The 13,527-nt window shown below is 39.6% G+C and overlaps 9 pseudogenes; all 9 read left to right on the top strand.

Annotated features, from left to right (window-relative positions):
• The first annotated feature begins 8,868 nt into the window (after positions 1-8,868).
• On the top strand, positions 8,869-8,971 carry LOC149582598 (5S ribosomal RNA; annotated as a pseudogene).
• A 123-nt stretch (positions 8,972-9,094) lies between these two features.
• On the top strand, positions 9,095-9,213 carry LOC149582597 (5S ribosomal RNA; annotated as a pseudogene).
• Positions 9,214-9,574: 361 nt separating this feature from the next.
• On the top strand, positions 9,575-9,693 carry LOC149582596 (5S ribosomal RNA; annotated as a pseudogene).
• A 139-nt stretch (positions 9,694-9,832) lies between these two features.
• LOC149582595 (5S ribosomal RNA) lies at positions 9,833-9,951 on the top strand (annotated as a pseudogene).
• A 136-nt stretch (positions 9,952-10,087) lies between these two features.
• Positions 10,088-10,206, top strand: LOC149582594 (5S ribosomal RNA; annotated as a pseudogene).
• Positions 10,207-10,344: 138 nt separating this feature from the next.
• Positions 10,345-10,463, top strand: LOC149582593 (5S ribosomal RNA; annotated as a pseudogene).
• A 133-nt stretch (positions 10,464-10,596) lies between these two features.
• Positions 10,597-10,699, top strand: LOC149582592 (5S ribosomal RNA; annotated as a pseudogene).
• Positions 10,700-11,282: 583 nt separating this feature from the next.
• Positions 11,283-11,401, top strand: LOC149582591 (5S ribosomal RNA; annotated as a pseudogene).
• A 360-nt stretch (positions 11,402-11,761) lies between these two features.
• Positions 11,762-11,880, top strand: LOC149582590 (5S ribosomal RNA; annotated as a pseudogene).
• Positions 11,881-13,527: the final 1,647 nt, after the last annotated feature.

Below are 13,527 nucleotides of genomic sequence, written 5' to 3'. Positions count from 1 at the left end.
TACCTGACGACCATTTCATTTCTGAGCTTCCTTGGCTCAATGGTTAGCGCGTTCTTCTGTTAACCAATAGGTTGGTGGTTCGAGCCCACCCGGGAGCGGTGTTGTGGGATCTCAAACGTAATGTAAAATGCCAAAGTTTTTCCACAATACCTGACGACCATTTAATTTTCGGGCTTCCGTGGCGCAATGGTTAGCGCGTTCGGCTGTTAACTGAAAGGTTGGTGGTTCGAGCCCACCCGGGAGCGGTGTTGTAAAATCTCACGTGTAACGTAAAAATCCAAAGTTTTTCCACAATACCTGACGAACATTTAATCTTTGGGCTTCCGTTGCGCAATGGTTAACGCCGTCGGCTGTTAACCGAAAGGTTGGTGGTTCGAGCCCATCCGGGAGCGGTGTTGTGAGGTCTTAGATGTAACGTAAAATTCAGAGTTTTTTAAAAATAACTGACGAACATTTAATTTTTGGGCTTCCGTGGCGCAATGGTTAGAGCGTTCAGCTGTTATTCAAAAGGTTTGTGGTTCGAGCCCATCCGGGAGCGGTGTTGTGAAGTCTCAAATGTGACGTAAAAAGTCAAAGTTTTTCCACAATACCTGACGACCATTTCATTTCTGAGCTTCCTTGGCTCAATGGTTAGCGCGTTCTTCTGTTAACCAATAGGTTGGTGGTTCGAGCCCACCCGGGAGCGGTGTTGTGCGATCTCAAACGTAATGTAAAATGCCAAAGTTTTTCCACAATACCTGACGACCATTTAATTTTTGGGCTTCCGTGGCGCAATGGTTAGCGCGTTCGGCTGTTAACTGAAAGGTTGGTGGTTCGAGACCATCCGGGAGCGGTGTTGTGAGGTCTCAGATGTGACGTAAAAAGTCAAAGTTTTTCTACAATACCTGACGACCATATAATTTTTGAGCTTCCGTGGCGCAATGGTTAGCGCGTTCGGCTGTTAACCGAAAGGTTGGTGGTTCGAGCCCATCCGGGAGCGGTGTTGTGACGTCTCAGATGTGACGTAAAAAGTCAAAGTTTTTCCACAATAACTGACGACCATTTAATTTTTGAGCTTCCGTGGCGCAATGGTTAGCGCGTTCGGCTGTTAACCGAAAGGTTGGTGGTTCGACCCCATCCGGGAGCGGTGTTGTGGTATCTCAAATGTAACGTAAAAAGCCAAAGTTTTTCCACAATACCTGATGACCATATAATTTTTGGGCTTCCGTGGCGCACTGGTTAGCGCGCTCAGCTGTTATCCAAAAGGCTGGTGGTTCGAGCCCACCCGGGAGCGGTGATGTGAGGTCTCAGATATAACGTAAAAAGTCAGAGTTTTTCCACAATACCTGACGAACATTTAATTTTTGGGCTTCCGTGGCGCAATGGTTAGCGCGTTCAGCTGTTAACCGAAAGGTTGGTGGTTCGGGCCCACCCGGGAGCTGTGTTGTAAGATCTCAAATGTAACGTAAAAACCCAAAGTTTTTCCACAGTACCTGACGACCATTTAATTTTTGGGCTTCCGTGGCGCAATGGTTAGCGCGTTCGGCTGTTAACCGAAAAATTGGTGGTTCGAGCCCATCCGGGAGCGGTGTTGTGAGGTCTCTGATGTGACGTAAAATGTCAAAACTTTTCCACAATACGTGACAACCATTTAATTTCTGAGCTTCCGTGGCTCAATAGTTAGCGCGTTCGGCTGTTAACCAATAGGTTTGTGGATCGAGCCCACCAGGGACCGGTGTTGTGGTATCTCAAATGTAACGTAAAAAGCCAAATTTTTTCCACAATACCTGACGACCATATAATTTTTGGGCTTCCGTGGCGCACTGGTTAGCGCGCTCAGCTGTTATTCAAAAGGCTGGTGGTTCGAGCTCACCCGGGAGCGGTGTTGTGAGGTCTCTAGTGTAACGTAAAAAGTCAGAGTTTTTCCACAATACCTGACGACCATTTAATTTTTGGGCTTCCGTGACGCAAGGGTTAGCGCGTTCGGCTGTTAACCGAAAGGCTGGTGGTTCGAGCCCACCCGGAAGTGGTGTTGTGGGGTCTCAGAAGTATCGTAAAAAGTCAAAACTTTTCCACATAACGTGACAACCATTTAATTTCTGAGCTTCCGTGGCTCAATGGTTAGCGCGTTTGGCTGTTAACCAATAGGTTGGTGGTTCGAGCCCACCTGGGAGCGTTGTTGTGGGATCTCAAATGAAATGTAAAATGCCAAAGCTTTTCCACAATACCTGACGACCATTAAATTTTTGGGCTTCCGTGTCGCAATGGTTAGCGCGTTCGGCTGTTAACCGAAAGGTTGGTGGTTCGAGCCCATTCGGGAGCGGTGTTGTGAGGTCTCAGATGTGACGAAAAAAGTCAAAGTTTTTCCACAATACCTGACGACCATTTCACTTCTGAGCTTTCTTGGCTCCATGGTTAGCTCGTTCGGATGTTAACCAAAAGTTTGGTGGTTCGAGCCCACCCAGGAGCGGTGTTGTGAGGTCTCTAGTGTAACGTAAAAAGTCAGAGTTTTTCCACAATACCTGACGAACATTTAGTTTCTGAGCTTCCGTGGCTCCATGGTTAGCGCGTTCGGATGTTAACCAAAAGGTTGGTGGTTCCAGCCCACCCGGGAGCGGTGTTGTGAAGTCTCAAATGTAACGTAAAAAACCAAAGTTTTTCCACAATACCTAACGACCATTTAATTTTTGGGCTTCCGTGACGCAAGGGTTAGCGCGTTCGGCTGTTAACCGAAAGGCTGGTGGTTCGAGCCCAAATACATTAGACTAAATTCTGGAGGCTCGTAACTCTGGTTCTACCAGAGATACGGGGATGTAAATAATGTGACCTTGACACAAATGTTCGGATAATTATAAAAAAAACTTCGCGGTTTCGAACCTGTGGCCTTCCGGGAGTGAGGCGGATGCGATAACCGCTACACTAAAGATATGTTATTATTTTTAATCGAAAGAACAGGGTCAAGTAATTAAGCAATACGTGAAAAAACAAACCCCTCCATAGAAAATGCATTAGACTATACTTTGCAGGCTCCTAACTCTGTTTCTACTGGAGATACGGGGATGTCCTTTGAGTATGTTATAGTCCAATTTGTCCCCCATCTAACCATACTAAAAATATTGAGCTACGACCAACAGGGGCCGAGTCATTAAGCTAAACGTAAACAAACAACCCGTCCATAGGAAATGCAGTAGACTATATTTTGCAGGCCCATAACTCTGTGTCTACTAGAGATACGGGGATGTCCTTAGGATATGTTATAGTCCAAATTGTCCCCCATCTAATTATACTAAAAACATTGAGCTTCGACAAACATTGGCCGAGATATTAAGCAAAATGTTCGTCAACTTTGGTATCGTCTCACTTATTTTTATTATGTTACTTATGATTTTTGCACTAAACTTTGGAGGCTCATAACTCTTGTTCTACAAGAGATACTGGGATCTCCTTTGGATATGTTATAGTACTCTTTGCTCCCCATACAAGGATTCTTTAAACTTGAGGCTACCTCAATATCGTCGTCAACTTATTTTTTGTCTCACTTATTGTTAGAAGGTTACTTTTGATTTTTGAAAATAAACTTTGCAGGCTCGTAACTCTGGTTCTACCAGAGATACGGGGATGTAAATAATGTGACCTTGACACAAATGTTCGGCTAATTATAAAGGTCTTTGCATGTTCCAAGCAAAAAAAAACTTCGCGGTTTCGAACCTGTGGCCTTCCGAGAGTGAGGCGGATGCGATAACCGCTACACTAAAGATATGTTATTATTTTTAATCGAAAGAACAGGGTCAAGTAATTAAGCAATACGTGAACAAACAAACCCCTCCATAGAAAATGCATTAGACTATACTTTGCAGGCTCGTAACTCTGTTTCTACTGGAGATACGGGGATGTCCTTTGAGTATGTTATAGTCCAATTTGTCCCCCATCTAACCATACTAAAAACATTGAGCTACGACAAACAGCAGTCGAGTAATTAAGCTAATCGTAAACAAACAAACCCCTCCATAGGAAATGCATTAGACTATACTTTGCAGGCCCATAACTCTGTGTCTACTAGAGATAGGGGATGTCCTTAGGATATGTTATAGTCCAAATTGTCCCCCATCTAACCATACTAAAAACTTTGGGCTACGACAAACAGGGGCCGAGTACTTAAGCAAAACGTAACGAAACAAACCCCCTGCATAGGAAATGCATTAGACTATACACTGTAAAAAAAAGGGGTTCTTCGAGGGTTTTCAATAGAACTCTTACGTTCTAGTTGGAACGCTACAGGTTCCCAGACGTGGATGAAGGTTCACAATAGAACAGGAAGGTTCTTAGCAGATCGTATCTAATTAAAAGGGTTCTTGTAATAACGTGTGGGGTTTTAATAGATCCTTGAACGTTCTTGAAAGAACATTTGGGTTCTTGCGAGAGCCTTCACGGTTCGTGAGAGAACATTCAGGTTCTCGATAGATCCTTGAGGGTTCGTGAAAGAACATTTCGGTTCTTGATAGATCCTTGAGGGTTCATGAAAAAAATACGGGTTCTTGAAAGATCCTTAAAGGTTCGTGAAAGAACACTGCTTGAAAAAAAGGTGTTTCATGGGTGTTTTTTAGAGTGTTTTGTAACTGGGATGGTACTTTCTCCGTTAGAACGTTCTAGTTGACTCTTTTTAGGTATTTTTTAAAGGAAATGGCGATTCACTGGTACTTAGAAACACCTTTAGGTTTTATTAACTCTTCCAGGTGTGCTTTAATCTGCAGGGTGTTTTTGTTTCAGTTGGAAGGTGTTCTATCAATGGGTGCTTAGAAAAACGGCACGGTGTTAATTGACCCTTGTTGAAATGTTTTTAAACGGAAATATAAGCCGCGTTTACACGAGCTTGCACAACCGTTGCCAACGCATTGGAAACGATTACACAACCGTTTTTAACCGAATCAATTCCGAATCGCATTGTTGTTTAACATAAAACTGTTTGAATGGTGGGGATAAACACCTTTGGGCTTTACTTAACACTTTTTTCCTCATATGGTGTGTTTTTAAGTTTAAGGTTTTTCGATATGAACTTAGATCGTGAAGGGTGAAGAGAGAAATCATCTATTAATTCAACCTGCATAGTGAAACATTCTAAAAATATCCCAAAGATTTTAATAATCAAAATTAATTTGTAATTCTTCGGACTACCTTATACTAAATATTTGAAGGAACTCATATTTATTTTGATTTTTAAGTCATTGGGAAATAATTCTCGGAGAGTTCAATATGCTGGAATGTCTTCAAATTAGAGAAATTCATAAAATTACTTGAATTTTCCCTTAACACAGGTTTTTACCTCTCCGAGTGACGATGACGTCACGAAGAGGTATAACACTGGACGTGTGTGTGTGTGTGTGTGTGTCTGTCTATCACCGCGTTCGCAGTTGGCAAATCAGAGCAACCGTGTTCGCAATTTCCGGACCGCGTTCGCAGTTAACAGAAATTAGGAAAATTCTACTTCATTACGCTATCTCCACACTTGTCTTTCGTATGGTATATACCACATACACGCAAATCTGTACTTATTGGCTTCTGACAACACCATTGGTCTTCTGTGTATACCACATACACGCCAATCTGGAACATTGGCTTCTACTACATTATCATCGTTGGGGTTAAGATGTACGCGCGATCGGCTACGGTTACGAGAAACGTTTAGTCTCCCAATGGCAGGGCTTCCACCAAATGCTTACGCAATTGCTCTCATTTTTATCATTTGTGAATGAATCGCTTTATATACCCTAAATTTCCAAAAATTGTGAAAGCGCTATACGCTAGAAGTCAAACGTCAACAATAGCTATGTTTAAATTCATTTTAAGAATAATGTTTCTTAAAACGGCTTAACTAGAATTAAGGTAAAATACTGACGATTAAAAAAATTAATATCAGTTATATTTATTTAATTATTTAAGATAATCTTCTTTTCTTTGGAACGGCACAAGTGAAAGTTTATATAGAACGAGTAATGAAGATTGCATATGAATAGAAACACAAGGTTAATATAAAGCGAGTAGGATGAATTGATCTCTTACAAAATCATAACATTTTCTTATTGCTGAATAATAAATGAAAATATGTTAAATATGTTTCGGCATTACGATTCCTTTAGTAGTTTTGTAGATATATAGCTCTGTTTCATTTCAATATTTCAAGATATTATTTTATATTAATATTTCAAATTTGGTGTTTACTCTTTAATTCAGCTTTACTACATTTATATATAGTGTAAACTTATACTTCATGAAGTGTATTTAAAGAGTCACCAAGAGGGAGAAATTGAATATCATTGTCATGATTGCAACCTAACACTGTTAAAATAAGAACCTCTATGAGGTGGTCATATGCTATAGGGAGAGGGCGTTTGTCAGGGAGGGAAAGAACATCCGACGTCATTTTATACCTCTACTTACGGGAGCGTTTGTAGGCGCGATGCTGAAATTCCCCCGTTAGGGGGATGGAATCGAGGTAAGAGATATAAGGCTATGACGTGGCAAGAATGTGTTTGCCCTCTCCCTATAATATATTTCCAACGGATTTGAAACAAACGAGGGTTCTGAGTCAAAATAAATCATGTTCAGATTTGAACTAAACCGGAGTCAGAGTCGAGCTACACGGGTTCTGGGTTGACTGCAACACGGTTCTTAGGCTAACTCGACAGGGTTTAGAGTCAAACTCGACAGGGTTCAGAGGCAAACTCGATAGGGTTCAGAGTCGAACTACACAGCGTTCGGATTATAACTAAACAGGGTTCTGGGTCGAACTAAACCGGGTTCTGGGTTTAACGCAATTCAATTCTTAGCCGTACGAAGCAGGGTTCAGAGTCGAACTCAACACGGTTCTCAGTCAAACTACACATGGTTCCGATTACAACTGAACAAGGTTCTGATGCACACGCCACATGGTTCAGGGAGGAACCTAATACGGTTCCAAAAGAAACTAACTTGGTTCAAAGAAAAACCCCAGCTCGGATCGTAGATGAACTCCTTAGGGCTTTATAGAGAACTCATATCAAAGAGTTCTTTGTAGATCAAAAAAGGGTTTAAAATAGGGGACAAGCGTTAAGAACCCTTTTCTCGGCAAAGTAGACACAGAGTTATGAGCCTGCAAAATATAGTCTACTGCATTTCCTATGGACGGGTTGTTTGTTTACGTTTAGCTTAATTACTCGGCCCCTGTTGGTCGTAGCTCAATGTTTTTAGAATGGTTTGATGGGGGACAAATTGGACTAAAACATACTCAAAGGACATCCCCGTATCTCCAATAGAAACAGAGTTACGAGCCTGCAAACTATAGTCTAATGCATTTCCTATGCAGGGGGTTTGTTTCGTTACGTTTTGCTTAAGTACTCGGCCCCTGTTTGTCGTAGCCCAAAGTTTTTAGTATGGTTAGATGGGGGACAATTTAGACTATAACATATCCTAAGGACATCCCCGTATCTCTAGTAGACACAGAGTTATGGGCCTGCAAAGTATAGTCTAATGCATTTCCTATGGAGGGGTTTGTTTGTTTACGATTAGCTTAATTACTCGACTGCTGTTTGTCGTAGCTCAATGTTTTTAGTATGGTTAGATGGGGGACAAATTGGACTATAACAAACTCAAAGGACATCCCCGTATCTCCAGTAGAAACAGAGTTACGAGCCTGCAAAGTATAGTCTAATGCATTTTCTATGGAGGGGTTTGTTTGTTCACGTATTGCTTAATTACTTGACCCTGTTCTTTCGATTAAAAATAATAACATATCTTTAGTGTAGCGGTTATCGCATCCGCCTCACTCTCGGAAGGCCACAGGTTCGAAACCGCGAAGTTTTTTTTTGCTTGGAACATGCAAAGACCTTTATAATTATCCGAACATTTGTGTCAAGGTCACATTATTTACATCCCCGTATCTCTGGTAGAACCAGAGTTACGAGCCTGCAAAGTTTATTTTCAAAAATCAAAAGTAACCTTCTAACAATAAGTGAGACAAAAAATAAGTTGACGACGATATTGAGGTAGCCTCAAGTTTAAAGTATCCTTGAATGGGGAGCAAAGAGTACTATAACATATCCAAAGGAGATTCCAGTATCTCTTGTAGAACAAGAGTTATGAGCCTCCAAAGTTTAGTGCAAAAATCATAAGTAACATAATAAAAATAAGTGAGACGATACCAAAGTTGACGAACATTTTGCTTAATATCTCGGCCAATGTTTGTCGTAGCTCAATGTTTTTAGTATGGCGACCACTTAGGAACACTGCGTGCCGTTAGCTTTTTCACTTTTTTTTCCTCTTTTAAATTCCAATAGATATTAAAAAAGCAAACATATTTTCTTTTTGTTATTGTTTTAAAAAGATGAAGGTTAATTTGTCTCACTTAATTTAAATTCGAATTATTATCTAGCACTCTCGGCAACGGCCATATCACGCTGAGAACAACGGTTCTCGTCCGATCGCCGACGTTAGCAGCGTCGAGCGCAGTCAGTACTTGGGAATACTGCGTGCCGTTGGCTTTTTCACTTTTGTTTCCTCTTTTAAATTCCACCCGATATGACAAAAGCAAACATATCTTCTTTTTGTTATTGTTTTATAAAGATGAAAGTTAATTAAATTAAAATTATTAACCAGCACTCTCGGCAACGGCCATATCACGCTGAATACAGCGGTTCTCGTCCGATAACCGATGTTAAGCAGCGTCGAGCGCAGTCACAACTTGGGAGGGAGACCACTTAGGAACAGTGCGTGCCGTTGGGTTTTTCACTTTTTTTCCTCTTTTAAATTTTAATAGATATGAAAAAAGCAAACATGTTTTTTTTTGTTATTGTTTTAAAATTATGAAGGTTAATTTGTCTCACTTAATTTAAATTCGAATTATTAACTAGCACTCTCGGCAACGGCCATATCACGCTGAAAACACCGGTTCTCGTGCGATCACCGAAGTTAAGCAGCGTCGAACGCATACAGTACTTGGGAATACTGCGTGCCGTTGGCTTTTTCACTTTTGTTTCCTCTTTCAAATTCCACCAGATATGAAAAAAAGCAAACATATCTTCTTTCTGTTATTGTTTTATAAAGATGAAAGTTAATTTAAATCAAATTATTAACTAGCACTATCGGCAACGGCCATAACACGCTGAATACACCGGTTCTCGTACGATAACCGAAGTTAAGCAGCGTCGTGCGCAGTCAGTATTTGGGAGGGCGACCACTTAGGAACACTGCGTGCCGTTAGCTTTTTCACTTTTTTTTCCTCTTTTAAATTCCAATAGATATTAAAAAAGCAAACATATTTTCTTTTTGTTATTGTTTTAAAAAGATGAAGGTTAATTTGTCTCACTTAATTTAAATTCGAATTATTATCTAGCACTCTCGGCAACGGCCATATCACGCTGAGAACAACGGTTCTCGTCCGATCGCCGACGTTAGCAGCGTCGAGCGCAGTCAGTACTTGGGAATACTGCGTGCCGTTGGCTTTTTCACTTTTGTTTCCTCTTTTAAATTCCACCCGATATGACAAAAGCAAACATATCTTCTTTTTGTTATTGTTTTATAAAGATGAAAGTTAATTAAATTAAAATTATTAACCAGCACTCTCGGCAACGGCCATATCACGCTGAATACAGCGGTTCTCGTCCGATAACCGATGTTAAGCAGCGTCGAGCGCAGTCACTACTTGGGAGGGAGACCACTTAGGAACACTGCGTGCCGTTGGCTTTTTCACTTTTTTTTTTCCTCTTTTAAATTTTAATAGATATGAAAAAAGCAAACATGTTTTCATTTTGATATTGTTTTAAAATGATGAAGGTTAATTTGTCTCACTTAATTTAAATTCGAATTATTAACTAGCACTCTCGGCAACGACCATATCACGCTGAATACAGCGGTTCTCGTCCGATCACCGAAGTTAAGCAGCGTCGAGCGCAGTCAGTACTTGGGAGGGAGACCACTTAGGAACACTGCGTGCCGTTGGCTTATTCACTTTTTTTCCTCTTTTAAATTTTAATAGATATGAAAAAAGCAAACATGTTTTCATTTTGTTATTGTTTTAAAATGATGAAGGTTAATTTGTCTCACTTAATTTAAATTCGAATTATTAACCAGCACTCTCGGCAACGGCCATATCACGCTGAATACAGCGGTTCTCGTCCGATAACCGATGTTAAGCAGCGTCGAGCGCAGTCACTACTTGGGAGGGAGACCACTTAGGAACACTGCGTGCCGTTGGCTTTTTCACTTTTTTTTTCCTCTTTTAAATTTTAATAGATATGAAAAAAGCAAACATGTTTTCATTTTGTTATTGTTTTAAAATGATGAAGGTTAATTTGTCTCACTTAATTTAAATTCGAATTATTAACTAGCACTCTCGGCAACGACCATATCACGCTGAATACAGCGGTTCTCGTCCGATCACCGAAGTTAAGCAGCGTCGAGCGCAGTCAGTACTTGGGAGGGAGACCACTTAGGAACACTGCGTGCCGTTGGCTTATTCACTTTTTTTCCTCTTTTAAATTTTAATAGATATGAAAAAAGCAAACATGTTTTTTTGTTATTGTTTTAAAATGATGAAGGTTAATTTGTCTCACTTAATTTAAATTCGAATTATTAACTAGCACTCTCGGCAACGGCCATATCACGCTGAAAACACCGGTTCTCGTCCGATCACCGAAGTTAAGCAGCGTCGAGCGCATACAGTACTTGGGAATACTGCGTGCCGTTGGCTTTTTCACTTTTATTTCCTCTTTCAAATTCCACCAGATATGAAAAAAGCAAACATATCTTCTTTTTGTTATTGTTTTATAAAGATGAAAGTTAATTTAATTCAAATTATTAACTAGCACTCTCGGCAACGGCCATATCACGCTGAGAACACCGGTTCTCGTCCGATCGCCGACGTTAGCAGCGTCGAGCGCAGTCAGTACTTGGGAATACTGCGTGCCGTTGGCTTTTTCACTTTTGTTTCCTCTTTTAAATTCCACCCGATATGAAAAAAGCAAACATATTTTCTTTTTGTTAATGTTTTATAAAGATGAAGGTTAATTTGTCTCACTTAATTTAAATTCGAATTTTTAACTAGCACTCTCGGCAACGGCCATATCACGTTGAGAACACCGGTTCTCGTCCGATCGCCCTGGTAGCAGCGTCGAGCGCAGTCAGTACTTGGGAATACTGCGTGCCGTTGGTTTTTCACTTTTGCTTCCTCTTTTAAATTCCACCCGAATTGAAAAAAGCACACATATCTTCTTTTTGTTATTGTTTTATAAAGATGAAAGTTAATTTAATTCAAATTATTAACTAGCACTATCGGCAACGGCCATAACACGCTGAATACACCGGTTCTCGTACGATAACCGAAGTTAAGCAGCGTCGAGCGCAGTCAGTATTTGGGAGGGCGACCACTTAGGAACACTGCGTGCCGTTAGCTTTTTCACTTTTTTTTCCTCTTTTAAATTCCAATAGATATGAAAAAAGCAAACATATCTTCTTTTTGTTATTGTTTTAGAAAGATGAGGGTTAATTTGTCTCACTTAATTTAAATTCGAATTTTTAACTAGCACTCTCGGCAACGGCCATATCACGCTGAGAACACCGGTTCTCGTCCGATCGCCGACGTTAGCAGCGTCGAGCGCAGTCAGTACTTGGGAATATTGCGTGCCGTTGGTTTTTCACTTTTGTTTCCTCTTTTAAATTCCACCCGATTTGAAAAAAGCACACATATCTTCATTTTGTTATTGTTTTATAAAGATGAAAGTTAATTAAATTCAAATTATTAACTAGCACTCTCGGCAACGGCCATATCACGCTGAATACACCGGTTCTCGTCCGATAACCGAAGTTAAGCAGCGTCGAGCGCAGTCACTACTTGGGAGGGAGACCACTTAGGAACACTGCGTGCCGTTGGCTTTTTCACTTTTTTTTCCTCTTTTAAATTCCAGTAGATTTGAAAAAAGCAAACTTATTTTCTTTTTGTTATTGTTTTAAAAAGATGATGGTTAATTTGTCTCACTAAATTTAAATTCGAATTATTACCTAGCACTCTCGGCAACGGCCATATCACGCTGAATACACCGGTTCTCGTCCGATAACCGAAGTTAAGCAGCGTCGAGCGCATACAGTACTTGGGAATACTGCGTGCCGTCGGCTTTTTCACTTTTGTTTCCTCTTTCAAATTCCACCAAATATGAAAAAAGCAAACATATCTTCTTTTTGTTATTGTTTTATAAAGATGAAAGTTAATTTAATTCAAATTACTAACTAGCACTCTCGAGAAACGGCCATAACACGCTGAATACAACGGTTCTCGTCCGATAACCGAAGTTAGGAAGCGTCGAGCGCAGTCAGTACTTGGGAGGGAGACCACTTTGAGTATTTCTTCACTATTTTCAAATATAACCACTGAAACCATTATTTTTATACCTTTTGCTTTAATTCAAGCAAATGTAACGATATTCATTAAAAAAACTGTTAAAATTAAATTTTTCAATAAGAAATCGTTGTCACGGATTTTGTATCTTGAAGAAGAAAAACATGCGATTTTTTCGGTACACTTTTGAATGCATTTTTTTCTGGAGAAATGTTTGACCGAATTCAGCTTAATTCCCTATAAAACACCCATAAAAAGTGATTTCATCTCGATTGAACATAATTAAAAATTTACCTCGATTTTTAATAACATTTTCAAAATCGGCGTTTCACGGCCAAAGAAGCATATTTTGAGTAGTTCTTCTCTATTTTCAAATATATTCATTGAATCCATTATTTTTATACTTTTTGCTTTAATTCAAGCAATGTAACGATATTCATTCAAAAAACTTAAAATTCAATTTTCAATAAGAAATCGTATTCACGGATTTTGTGTCTTGAAGAAGAAAAACATGCGATTTTTTCGGTACTTTTTTGAATGCATTTTTTTCTGGAGAAATTTTTGACCGAATTCAGCTTAATTCCCTATAAAACACTCATTAAAAGTGATTTCATCTCGATTGAACAATAAATAAAAATGTACAGTCCCCGACAAAAGTTTCTGGACATTTTCATTTGGCTGCCATTTTGTTCCTATTTGAGCTAGAGTAACAAAATAGGACTTTCTAGATAGGTTGCCTTCTCAAGATTATTTTAAAATTACAAATGACACTGTGGCGCTAATAGGGCGTTAGCCATAGCGGAAATAGTAAAGCCCCCCGATAATGACGTTACGAAATTATGCTTCAAATGGATCAATAATTCTATCGTTGCACGCGTCTTGTCACGTAGAATCCGAAACTCTTTTCAAATTGTAAATCGGTTCAGAAAATCAAAAGTTATGACAAAAAACGTGACGTTCAAAACAATAGCAAATAAGCCTAACGATTATTTATTTCTTCTATATCAACTTAGCTCAGTAGTAAAACATTACGATCAGAAAAACAGGATGTTCAAGCCATAGCATAGTTTTACTCTGAAATTATAGAGATGAGGTTTTAAGAATTACGTTCAGTAATGTGGCGATTTATTAGTTAATTGCCAATAGGGTCTCGATTTTAAAAGGACAATAGGGTTCCAACTTAGAAA

This window comes from Phalangium opilio, unplaced genomic scaffold (assembly GCF_054372755.1).
Source record: "Phalangium opilio isolate 3A_F unplaced genomic scaffold, DU_Popi_V2 ptg001675l_1, whole genome shotgun sequence".
In the NCBI taxonomy this organism is placed as follows: Eukaryota; Metazoa; Arthropoda; class Arachnida; order Opiliones; family Phalangiidae; genus Phalangium; species Phalangium opilio.
The sequence above is the reverse complement of the archived record's forward strand: the minus strand, read 5'-3'. Positions and strand labels throughout refer to the sequence as shown.